Genomic DNA, 13,946 nt, shown 5'->3' on the forward strand with positions numbered 1-13,946 from the left:
TACTATATGTTTGTATATTTGTTTTTGCTGTCACGAAGGAAATCTGTTTGTAAATATTTCCTACAAACAAACATTAACCTTAGTGAGCTGATTCATCATTATTGCGTAATATATTATAATGTTATTAAAAAGTTTTTAAAAAAAAGTTGTTTTTTTAGTGACGACGTTGGAACTTCGCCCCTTGAAATTACAAAGCGCGCGCTCTACCACTGTGCTATTAAGTCTCTTTGAAATATGGATGAAGAATATGTGTTATAATCATTGTAATGCCAACTTTCTTAGATATTTCAAAACATGTAATTGCTTTTTACTATGAGTATTTTAGTTGATCAAATATATTCCAAGGTAGTTTCACTATCATAAAGTTACATTTGTTACACCAGTAGATACGTTTGGCATGTCCCCAAATCTTTACAAAAGTGACTATAAATGGGTTTATGTTGCTACACGTGGGCCCGCCATCTTTGTGTCACATATCCGTTCACCGACTTCCGTTCCGTTTTCACGGAACTACTCCTACCAGATGGTGTACACCGAGAGCTGAGATGTTTACGCATGAAAAAAAAATGGGTGCGTAGCCGCTACGTGTGTTTGAAATGGAACTTCGCACTTCGAAAACACTCGGGCGATGAAACCAAATATTTGACTACGTATTCACTTGAACGATAAAACTGAAATAAGTACACACAGTAACACACTAAATATCATCATGTCTACGAAATGCGCACCCGGTGACGGCCTAAGTATGTTTGTCACAGTGTTTCCAGCGAGGAGCGGTGGTCAGCAGGACTAGTGTGACGCAGTGAGTCAGCTGCGTAACGGAAAATGCAGCGCTGTAGCTTCGTTTCACTAAAACTTGCCCCAGGGTGTGGGAGAGGGGGTCCGTTCGATATTACCCTTCCCCCGTCTCCACCCTCGACCACATCCCTCATGAGTAGAGACCGGAAAAATTCGCGATTTCAATGACATGTAGGATAGACTCCATGATCCTCTATGCATGCGGGAAAATGACATCTGCTCATTGGCTACTGACTCGTGATACCTGTTAACTGGGACGCTAGTGATTCCATACTTCTTTTGTTAAAGGTTTTTCATTGGCCGAGTGTCATTCAGATAAACTGTTGCCCAATCACTGATGCGGTAAAAAGGCAAACGTTTTTGAATTCTAGCCTATCGCGAAGGGAATCTGCGAATTTTTCCGGTCTCTACTCATAAGCATTATGTACATAAAGTAAAATACATGCGTCCTTGTGCCCTTTTCAGGGGCCTGTGGCTTATCTTCATTAGAAATGTGCCACGACAGTGAACAAACTGCCGTACACATATTTTAACTGTTAATTTAACTATCGTCAATGATTAGGGACTGAAGAAAAAAAATTCGCGGTTCGAATGACCCCTAGGATAGACTCCATACAATCCACCGCATACTCGGACAAATGTCACCTGCTCATTGGCTACTGACTCGTGAGACCCGTCAACTGGGATGCTACTTCTTTGGTCGAAGGTTTGTCATTGGCTCAGAGATAATCTGTGAGACTTCAGATTCTAACATATCGCGACATTCATCCGCGAACTTTTTCGATATATATCAGTGATCACTTGAACACAAAAAAAATTGCTTGGAATGAAAGCAGATAAAGGGTATCTGTTTTGATACACCAGACACCAAGTTGTGTGACGAGAAAATTGGGACATTGTTCCCCAACTAGTTTCTCGCTCAAAGCAGCTTTTATATAAAAGGATCCTTTACTAAGGGCTGCATCCTTACAATTCGGAAACAGCGCATGTTCAATATGAGGTTGAAAAATTTTTGACAGATACTTCAGCGAACATAGAGACTTTGACAGCGGAATATTTTAACTCAACAAAGGGAAAAAAAAACATATATTCACATATCAAGATAATAAAGTATAATTTCTTATTTCGTTGATTGTATACTAATGTTCAGGTGAACAGGTTTAATTAAACATGTTTACAGAAGCGAAATGTATGGTTACACAGCAGTTGGTGTAAAGAATGTTCAAATCCAAAACCTATTGTCTACTGACATCGAATGAATGTTTTATGGATCCTATTTGTTTAGTATCTAGAACAACTTGGGTTTAGAGAATTACCATCAACAGCAATTTTAAAACAATAAAATATTTACCTGTTGATCTTTTTTGTTGTAGTAAAATATTACATGAACCTGTGCCAGGAACATTCTCCATCTTTGCACAAAGGAGTGTTTATACTCTCAACTCTCAACAGCCAATCAACGGCTTGTGTAGAAGAGATGTTGTTATGAACTACTTTGCCAACCTATTTAGTTTGAATAAGAAATGGCCTCTAACGAAACATGTTCATACTCTGTGCAACCGCACGCAATTTTTACCAAGTAGTTCAGAGTTCCGTGTAACCGCAAAGTCTGAATCACAAAGCAAGGAGGATAAAGAGTCACAACTCAATGCTATAACTAACGCTTTTATTTTCTTTGGAAATCGGCAACCTAACAACTTCAAAGTTATTAACTTTTCGAAATAAAATGTTGGCCACCTTGGTTTTGTTTTCTTTCGTTTCTGGGAAACGTTTTAAATTTTCTATCTTCCAATACGGAACAACCAAAACGCAATGTTAAAGTGTATTATCTTTTGTTTAAAATCTTAAAATCTACATAGCCGCAGAGTACGAGTGTTTAAAATCATAACTTCAGTTTCTATTGCAAAAAATACATACGAGCACACGCCTGCACATGTGCACATGGCAACCATGTTTATTTTATTGCTGCCAAGATAATTTAACATTGTCAAAAAAAATGTCCAAAGTATAATAGTTTGCAATTATACCCAATACTCCACTCCGTTAATACACCATTCCATAAATTCTGAACTAATAATGTCCGTACAATTACTTTTATTATTTAAGTCATTTTAAGAAATTTCTATATTTTATTTATATTAAAATTAATTTTTGATGTTGGCATTTATCAATCGCACAGTTTTTGTTTGATGGCCATATTCTGCCTACTCAGTTGCGACTGATTACGAGCACACACTTTGCGTTATAAGTTGCGATAAATAACGAAGGTTTGCGAAGAATATCGCAGGAACCAGCAACGTGATTACGAACACATCCTTTTTCGTTAAACTTCGAATATTGATGACGTTGTGGCGGTATATATCGCAAACTTTGATTACGAGCACACTTTTCAAGTGATATTTATCGCACCGGAGCTACGTTATATATCACGAGCATTTCAAGTGGTGATACGAAGGGACTAAGGTATGTGATATCACTAATATTTAAAATAACATCCTTTTGATATCTGAAAACGAAATTATAGTTACTCAATGTTATTTTCAAGCTGAATGATAAGCCAAAAGTGAAGTTTAACATAAACAAATGTTTGAGGTTAGTGTTACTGTTTTATTAGTTCTGCCACGTAAATATTATCTTTTGAAATCCGCAGTATTTAAAATTAATATTGTGTGGTTTAAGTACGTTGATAGGTTAGCTACATTAAAAATATTGTATAATGAGATAAATCTGGTGAAAAGCTACTTGACCATGTTTTTTTTTAAATTTATATATTAGTTTTCAGACATTAATTCCAATAATTATCTAAGTTACAATAGGCTGTTGAAGTGTAGTTTATGTTTAGGGCTTTGTATTTGCCCAACAACCGTATTTGTTGAAACAGTATGCTTATGTAATGAAAAAAATAATTTGGAATTGATGGCTACCCAATGTTTGATTAGTGATATTTTTATGAGGATTTGTCATACATGTTTAACATTACCTAAATGCTTGAAAACCTGTAGTTAAACTTAAGTTTGTCTTTGAGCTTTTTCATTTGCACTTTTTTGCTAACTTTACTTTTAACATTTGGTACTTAGCCTAATTGAAAACAAATGGGGCCGATTATTATAAAAATAAGTTTATGAAAACGGTAATTTTGAGTTACTATTATTAACCTTGATACTTATTTCTGTTGAGATATTTCAAGTTGTTTACTGTTTAAATTGTTGGTTTTGTGTGGTTAGCTACACTTCAAATAGTACTGCAAACCTATTCATGTCTACAGTTGGTAAGGTTAGCTACATTTTAAATTTTAAATCTGGTGAAAAGCTACTTGTCCATATGTTTTTTAAAATTTATTTATTAGTTTTCAGACATTAATTCCAATAATTAACATAGGCTATCAATACTGTAACATTGTTTTACTAATAGAAAATTAAGCTTATCTCACCTAACCAACCATCTACACATATTTTGTAGTACAATTAATGTAACTAGCCTAACTTAACTAACCATTCACACAGATCCACACTATTTTTTTGTTATTTTTAATTTATCTAACAAACCTAATGGTGGGAATGGCTGGTTAGATTAGGTTAACTAAAAATACTTGAAAGTAGTGTAGACAGTTTATTAGGTTATGGTAGTTATATTAAATATACTGTGAACTCATTTTAACAGTTTTTAAGAATTATATATTGTAACACAGCTAACTCTAACCTAACCAACCACACTACAGTTTATACCTATTATTTTTGTTGGTAACATAACTTAAGAAACAGTTCACAAAATCACACAGTATTTTTAATGTAGCTTACTTAAGCCAACCAATCATTCTCATGTATTAAATTTTTTGGATTTACCTAACCTAACAAGCTATTAAAATGGCATATTTCTATTTAAACTGCTTGAAGAATTACAACACACTCATTGAGAATTGTTGGAAAAGAAGTCGAAAAGTTAAAATTATTTTTAGAAATTAAAGAAAAATGAATGCAGTTATGCGTTACATCGAGGAATATTAGCTCAATAATACCATCTTAAAAATTATTTATATTAATCAGGCCCTCTTGTTAACAAGTAGTAGCCTACCAAACTATATTACACTAATTTAGTTAATGTTTGTAAAATATTTCAGGTTCTACACAATGGCCTTTGCTGCCTTTCTGCTAGCTATCGAACTGGAGGAGAAGGCAGAGAAGATTGTTAAGAAACCATCAAAATCCCTTCGAATTGCCAGATTGCACCCTCATAGCAGTTGGAAAACCTTAGAAAATGAAGAAACATGAAGAAACGAGCTATGCAATTTAATAAATACTTTGACATTTAAATGTCATGCAGATCACTAAATGAGATGAATATTTTTTCATCAAATGTAATAGTTTGAAACTACAAAATGAAAGATGTATGCATACATTACAATATGCATACATACAATCAACCACATTGCTCCTGTTTGTTTGCCAAAAATGCTATCTTTAAATACAATATACATTAATAAAAACATAATCTAACAAGCAAGATAAGTGTGTCTCTTTTCTTCTCAACATGCATTTTAACAGATTTTGTTTCCATATTGGTTCATGCTAGTATATCAAAAACAAGTTTTATTATTATAGCAAATAGGTAACTTCAAAAACATTTTAAGTTTGGAATCACAATCAGTTGTGATTAGCTATACTTACACGTTCAAAATACTTCTTATAAGAAAAAAAATAATCATGTTTTATAATAATCCTATTCCAAGCAGTTATGCTGCAAATTTGGCAGTGTAAATCCATTTTTTTTTATCAAGTTTGTTGCATTTATTAAAGAAATTGTGAAATTAGTGTTCACTCATTTCCATGTTACTTTTGAGTATAACTTGGATATTATATTAAACACATGTTAAGTTTTTGTTTTCTGGTTTGAGCAGATGATCTAATTGTCCTGAGAGAGTTGGCAGTGGCTTTTTGGACCATAGTTTTTTTTTGTGTGTAAAAAATAGATACTATGAATCATTTAATGATAGGTTATTATTTCAAGTAAATCTCATACATGGGAAATTGCTTGTGTGCTGCTTCTTGTTTACAAGTTTATTAATTTAAAATTTGGCAATTTCAGACTTTGTTTTGGTTTTAAACGAAAAATATTTAAAAAGAGTGTATTATTTAATATCTCAATTTTTTCCATGGATGGTTTTAATTAAACAATTATTAATATTAACTATAAATAGCCTGTCCAATAAAAAAATCAATGCACATGTCTGTAAGGAATCATGTATACAAAAAATGATTTCTTAACACAAAATTTTCTCATAATTGGCAATTTCTAGCACATGCCTCTAGCATGCCTTTTAACTTTTCTTTAAGTTATTTGATGCATTTTTAATAAAATTGCTGGTTACCATTTCAGAAGCACATATTCCCAATGCTTCTCATCAGCTGCCAGCTGTCTTTCTTGAATGCTGCTCAACTGATCAAATACTTTTATTATTTTTAAATTGTTCTATTGATCATTACCAGTATGAATTGTATAGGTAACACTATCATAGAGGCAGAGTTATAATAAAGGAGGTGCTAATAACAAAATACACATTCTATAAAGTATGCTGACTAAAAGTATTATCAAGGTTTTTCCAGTCAAAGATTTCACAATGCTTGTATATAACCATTCTTTACTTTTTTTGTGTAAACAAGATATAACATGGAAGAATTTCATTAGACTAGCTGACTATCAATGCAAGTTCCAGCAGGTACAACTGCTTGTTGTTGCCTGTGAGCCCATTTGTATACAGTATAGACATTTTTCATGTGGACGAATATAAAAAAAAGATTTTGAACTAATTTTTATTATTGTAAGTTTAGAATCAATGTAGGTATGTTTAACTGAGACAAGTACAAACAAATTAAATGACACACATTGCATTTAGCTAGATAATTCAGGAACAAATATTGACTTAGTATGATTCATCTTTCAATAAAGTTTGGTACAGCTCCATTCCTTGCACCTCCCCAGTCAACACTCTGCATCTTATGAATTGTTATCATCACTCAATGTTCTTATCTTTCAATTTATCATCAGAATAACCAATAACCATTAAATCTGTGCTTAGATGTGTGTGAATATTAAAATAAGCAATTTTTGTAAAAGTTTAACCAGAAGCAATTTTTGAGCTAGTATTTAGAGATCAAATCAAATGTTTCTGAAAATATGTGATGAAACCTTTGAATAGCTTATTTAACTATATTAAGTAAAATTTAACTTAAATAAAAGACTAATACAGTAAATTAATATGTAATTGATTGTGACTAATGGCCATTATAACAAATATGCATAAAAAAACTCTTAGGTTTCTTGGCTATCTTATGATAACACAAGGTATATAAGCGGTCTTGTTTTAATAATGAACCTACTAGGGGTATATGCAGGGGGAAAATATATGCCTCCCCCAAAATCCTAAAAGAAAAATCTATATTCACCCCCCCCCCCCCCCCCCAAAAAAAAATTTAGAGCCAACAGCAGGCTAAGTGCTTCTATACCACTTTCCTCCTTCCCATCCCCCTTCCTCCCCCATAACAAGATTCTGCATACACTTCTGAGTAGAACAACTTTAATTTTTTTTTAATATGAACTATTAACACTTCCATGTTCATGCAAGTCATTTTTTTTGTGTTTCATTTTAAATGTAGCACACCTCCAATTTCTCTCTGTCAACTTTCAAGTATCTTACTTAATTTTCACCACTCTTATCTTAAACCCACTACACCAATTTAAAACAACAAAATTGGAAGCATACCAGTATTGAAAAAAATATATATTTAGTTTTCAAATAAATGTTTGGAAAAGTATAGGATAAACAAAATGCATGACTACCACAATATAATGTCTACCAGAGGTTGAGGGACAAAACCACCTTCTAGAATCTACATAATTCCCAATGATGATGCTGTACCGAAGATTTGGATAATTCTCTGGTCAAGGCTGCTCAGAAATATAACTTGGATAATATTGCCAGCTGTTATCTTAGCAGCTTTTGCTTAAGCTGCTGTTTTTATTGCAGCATATATCATATTGATCCATTACTGAATTTTAAAAAAAATGGATTAAATAATTGGTATGCATGTACATCAGAAATTGTTCAAACTGAATATTATTTTACATATTAAACCATCCATTTTTAAACTTGCTGAGAAAAAGTAATCTATTAATTTATCTTAATGGAAAGGGGGGGGGGGGGGAGAATTAAAATTATTGAATATTTCAAGACTGTTTTTAAAATAATTGCAGCATATTAATAATTTACATACATGTTGGATCATTAACCAACTTGAATGCCATCTTGAAAACAAAGTTGTTTACAATATTACTCAGTACTTAGTTTCACTTGTTTAAGTCATTAGTGAGATTAAATTAAACAGCAATTAAAAAAACACATAGCAATGAACTTTCATATCTTCACATTATAAAAAAAAACTGTTCTTACATTGAAAAATTTCAAGAACTGTTCCACAATAACTGTTTAAAATGTCAATCTTTTTAAATTGAAACATTATGGGCCTAATTTTATCCTTAGAATATGCAACCCAACACACTGAAGAGTTTAAAACAGACTTCAAAAAATGAAAATACAAAAAGTAGCCTATATCTTCTCCATTGTAATTGAAGGCTGCTGCTTACATAAAAATTGTAAGGCTATATTCACTAAAGAAAAAAAATAAGAAAACTAATATTTGATACAAATATTAGCAAAATTATTTTTATTTACGAATGGTACAAATATCTTGTAAACATTGTTTCAAAACACTTGTATATAAAATCCACGAAAGCGCATGAGTATTAAAAGATATTTATAACATTTCAACTGATCAGATTACATAAACTAGAAAGCTCACCGCTGGAAATATGTTAAAAAGTGTTGTTTTTATTAGGTATGCTAATAACCACTTAAATATATCATTAACCACATATATATGTATAACTTTGAAGTATAAGGTTATGTTTTTATACAAGCACACCAAACTTGACTAAATATTTTTTTAAATTCCATTCTTGATATATTAATAATAGGTAAAATAAAAACAATCACGGGTTCGTGGTAATTAGTTGTTCCTTTAATTTTGTAACCTGTAGAGTGGCCTCATTTTCGTTCTATTGAAGTATTTATACATGCTTCTCGTTCGATGTTTATGTTTACATGGCAAGACGCAGTTAGCCACAATGACGACACGAAATCTTTAACTGCATTTTTAATTCAAACTTCTACGAAAAAGGCCGCAAAAAAGCTTTAAAGACTTTATTTAAGAAATTAATGCATTGAAAAAGATTATTTTGTTCCCAGTAACACTAAGTAGTCATGATTCACTGACAAAATAGTCTGTTGGACGAACATATTAATTGTTCATTTGTTGCTTGTCCTCTGACGTCATGGATTCGTATCGCAGGTTAGCGTTACCGTGGAAAATAACGAAACGCATATCGCAAGGTGGGTCGTAATCACCAAATGCGATACGTGTTTCGTTACCGCGTGAAGAATAACGCAAGTCGTCGATGGTGTTCGTAATCAGCCCGCTGGTCAGAATGTTCGCTGAAGTATAGTGACGTCATCGACGGGTGACGCCACGCGGTCCGATTATCCCCCTTCCCCCCACGGTCCGGTTCTACACAACGGGAGCAGGACGTGTTTGCGTCGAGAACCGATTACGTCACAAGTGTAACTGTTGTTGGCTCGCAACTGTCAGCTGTTAAGTGCACCTTCGCTGTTTTATGGCTCACCTTTAGCCCAGATAAATGTCCTTTTACAAAAGGCTATGCATCCGTGATTCTGTTAAAATCCTTGCAGCTATTCCGGAAGGTCGACACAATGGCTGCTGACTCCCCTTTAAGGTTCACTTTCCAAGGATCCTTTAGGCTAAATAAATTGTCCTTGAAACAGGTGTTTGGAAAAAGCCAGTGTGTATACATCGAAGGAAGGCCTACACTGTTATAAATTACTATACATTTACAGACTTTTCAACAAAGAATTTAACTCATGTAAACGTAGAGTTCATCGTAATTTAAATTTACTAATTATTCGTAGAAACTGTGCCATATTTCGACTTCTGAGTTGTATGTTTCGTTCTAAACAAAAGTATTCACACACGTGGACAAAAGAAGAGTGCTCTTATTGTAGATTTAACCAGTTTTGGAATGTTTTGTGAATACACCTAGAACCTTATTTGTGATTCACGAACAAAGTAAGTGATCTCAGTGTCCGTAAATGTACGCAGATAGACGTAAATTCACGAAGATCCCTGGATAATTTTTAACCAGCATCTTCGTAGAGAGATGATGAAAATTTTTAACAGTGTAGTAATGTCGCCCAACTCTCGCTTCCAGAGGTACTTCGGCGATCACTCACCCTTGGAAGACGACACACGTGTCGACGAGGTCATCACAGACGGACACGTGAGAATACAGATGAGGTTAAGTTCGTGAAGGAAATCGGCTTCGACCTCCAGTAAAGTAATCGTACCAGCCAGTGGCGGATTCAGGATTTTGGTTTGGGAGGGGCTTGACCCAGCTGAAGCTAGGCTTTATCAAGGCAAACACTAAAACAATAGTGGACCCAGATGCTTTTGGAGGGGGCTTGAGCCCCTTAGCCCCCCCTCTGGATCCGCTACTGGTACCAGCATCTTCCTGGGGTGAGCTCGGGAACTCGTGCAAAATCGAAAATCAGGGCGGTATTCCAACACGTTCGATTAAGCACTGCCTTTTTTTTTTTTTTTAAAAAAAAAAAAAACCCTAACATAACTCGCGGGACGTATTCCAGAACGTGTCAAAACCGAATCCCAGTAAGGGAACAAATCGGTAACCGTTTTAGTAAACAGTGCCCTGTGCGAGGCTAGAAACTGGTTTCAACGCATTTTAGCGAACGTTTCGCAACCATCGATAAAATTGTTACGGCAAAAATGCTAGAGATACCAGAACCATCGTACAAAAATAGAAACACCTTTCTAATTTTTCAAATACTTTTTTAAGTTGCGATTATTTCTAGTTATGACCATTTAAAGTGTACAAAATGTATTCCAGGATAGTTTCAGTATGACAAAGTTTCATTTGGCACATCAACACGCTTGGTGCGTCCCCGATGATCACAAGAATGACTATATACGAGTTAATGCCACCATTCGCGGGTTCGCCAACTGGACGAAATCAACGAAAAAGTATGCTCTGCGCATGCGCGGAATTTTGGCAACAGATCGGCAACGGAAAGGACACCAAAATACGTTCCCGAAAAACAAGGGACTGTCCGTGTCATATCGTGAACTGGAAACACGGTTATGGTACATGTGTAGAATATTCATCACCTAAACCCTTATTTTTGTGTTTTGGAATTATCGGCCAAAAAGTCAAACTTTTACCGTTGCTTTAAATAGCTCCATTTGTATATTGCTGCTTCACTTTTGAACTAAAATGAATATTCTACGTGTTTATCTCAATATAATATTGTGTGGCACACGCCCACTCAAGTTGACAATCCAAGCTACTCAGTTCCAAAACTCTCTGTTTCCGTAATCGCTAACCCATCACGCTATTGTGCCGATGGTCGGTTGATACCTATAGTACATACATTATTTCTGACTAACTTAAAAAATAGTACTTACCGTTTGAAAAATCCTTTCTCTTCTTTCTCCCTTTGTCACAGGGGTTGTTAACGAAAAACTGAAAACACAATTTACAGAGGTTAATTAAAATATTCACTAATAATAAAAAGAGAAACTGTTATAAGTTAATTATTATATACTTTAAACTATATCCATTATATTTATTTTAAAAAATTACTACCTGAGAGTACATAATTACATTATTATAATTTCTTAACCTGAAATAATAACCAATTAAAAATAAGTGGCTATTATATGACATGGAGACAAGGGAATAACAATATATAGCTTGTTAAAAAAAATTTTTTAAGAGGTTCGTATTGTTTGAAAGCTCTATTTATAATGAAATTATATAAGTAAGTACTATATTTAATGGAATATATTTGCAACAAATTGCGTGCCAGTCAAACAATGTAATTAGTAATGGTAAAGCAGTTCTTCAGCTAGATGAGTTCGCTTCATAACTCTTCCTGCTTCGTACGACAGCTTCGTTCGACTGCACGGCTTTTAATGATATTTACAAACCATTTATAATTTAAGCTTAAGTTTGTCGAAGGCTTAGCCCTATAATAATAAATGAATGAAAAATATTATGGCTGTATTTTATACTAATTCTAGAAGTTGTAATCAAGTTCTGGGGACAATTTCTTCCGTTTCGAACTAGTTAAAAAATTTAAGAAATCAAAATTATTTTCGCGAATACATTTGAATTTTATGCCAGAAACGTGTTTTATTTTCTATAGACGCACACGATTGGATTAAATCATTCTAATAACAGTGTAAGTAAAATGACTCTGAACAATGGCCAGAACTTCTCTTCTCCAGAAATGCAAAATTGACTTTTAGCTGAAAATTACACTAAATAGTTGACCAAAAAATTTATGTCACTGTTGTTCTGTCAATAGTGTTTGTAAACAACTTCGTGTGATCGTCAGTGTTGGTAAACGAATATTGTGTGTTTTTTTAAGTGACACTTGAGAAATGGGTACGACTGGTACTACTTTTGAGAACTGTCAAATTTGAGATAATGTGAAAGAGATATACTTTAAGAATAAAATGTTTTCAAGAAAGGCGAGCTTGTCTCCAGCCGAGTGGAAGAACGGACTAATGACTCCGCAACATGCGTGTAATTTTATTTCTTCCACGCACCAGAACACGTCGGAAAACAAAAGCTTCGCTCTTCAGACTGAAGGAAATGAGGCAACGCTCGTCTGTTGGTAAACACCCTTTTTTTTTTGTTCCATCCTTTTTCTCTGCAGCACAATGCACAGCGTGTAGATGGCGTACAGATACGTTCTCAGTTTACTTTTCGTGCCGCTTCTTGCTGTAACGGAACAACAGATTTGCATGATGTTCGTTCTTCTCTTCTGAGCGATGGCATGAGCGCGATCTTCTTCTTTTAGGTATGGGATATAACTCCTGTGCCATCTGCAGGAACATGGTGGGACATGGTGCGAAATGGTGGGAAATTGTGGGAAGTAGTTGGACATGATGGGACATGGTAGGACATGGTAGGCATGGTGGGAAATGGTGGGACATGGTAGTACATTGTGGAAAATGGTGGGACTTAGTGGAACATTTTACACATGGTGGAACATGGTGGAACATGGTGGCTGCACCATGGCTTCACCACGGTAGGACATGGTGGGACATGGTAGTGAAATGGTGGGATAAGGTGGATGTTGTCTGCGCCATGGCTTCACCATGGTTGGACATGATGGCTACTGGTGTAGGGCTGCACCCCTACAAGTTGGACATGATCTAGCACAAGAACTGTTATGGTGATTCCCCGGTTATACTCTTTGCGGCTCAGACAACGGATACGAAGGCGTTGTCTGGTTGGAAATACTCGTCGGCAGGGCTCTGCGAGTGTGGTGGCAACCCTAAACATATTTTATTTCTCACATCCTGTGTCACATGTGTGTTCCTCCGACAGTTTTTTTTTCTTTCCTCTGCCTCTCTTAATAGTGCTTTTCCTCATCTCCATCTCACCCTAGTTTTCACCATCTAATGAGAGGATTTCTCGCATGTAACTTTCTTTATTACCATGTGAAGTACAAGGGTTTCCGATGCTCATAAAAGCAAGTCTTTAGGTACCAACATGTAGGAAAAAAAATGCCGGCATGCAGACTTTCCACTATGGTAAACCGGGTCAGGCTGCGGGTTATCTTAGGGTTTTCTTAGAGTGCTCCTGTTTCTCCTTATTTGCCGTACATTCCATCACTGCTCTTTACTAAGTTATCAAGTGTTGAGGGAAGAAACTCAGAAGTATGTAGGTTATGTAGGTCAAATCTGTGTGATTGCACTTCAGCATGTAAGAACAGCCCTAATTATATATATATATATATATATATATAAATTTATTTATTATCGTGAGTGGATGAAAAGAGAAGTAAAGTCCGCCTGCGCACGTGAAAGTATAAAGTGAAATAAACGTTAATACGTGCATCCCTACTTTAATATAAAATGATTTTCCTTCAGTGAGATGCTTAAAGATAAAACCACTTATCCAAGATGAAAACGAGGTTATGTTTAAAGCTCAGC

The 13,946-nt window shown here is 34.7% G+C and overlaps 1 protein-coding gene across 2 annotated transcripts in view; it reads right to left on the reverse strand.

Annotated features, from left to right (window-relative positions):
- Positions 1 to 13,946, reverse strand: part of LOC134543115 (cadherin-23) — a 123,960-nt gene that overhangs the window by 93,571 nt on the left and 16,443 nt on the right. Inside the window, exon 2 of one of the 2 annotated variants that reach the window (XM_063387940.1) lies at positions 11,403 to 11,460. The exons of the other annotated variant lie outside the window; for it this stretch is intronic. The gene's annotated coding sequence lies outside the window, so the exon portion shown is untranslated. The remainder of the gene's footprint in view (positions 1 to 11,402; positions 11,461 to 13,946) is intronic. 2 annotated transcript variants of the gene reach the window in all.

The sequence above is a fragment of the Bacillus rossius genome (genome assembly GCF_032445375.1).
Source record: "Bacillus rossius redtenbacheri isolate Brsri chromosome 9 unlocalized genomic scaffold, Brsri_v3 Brsri_v3_scf9_2, whole genome shotgun sequence".
NCBI classification, from domain to species: Eukaryota; Metazoa; Arthropoda; class Insecta; order Phasmatodea; family Bacillidae; genus Bacillus; species Bacillus rossius.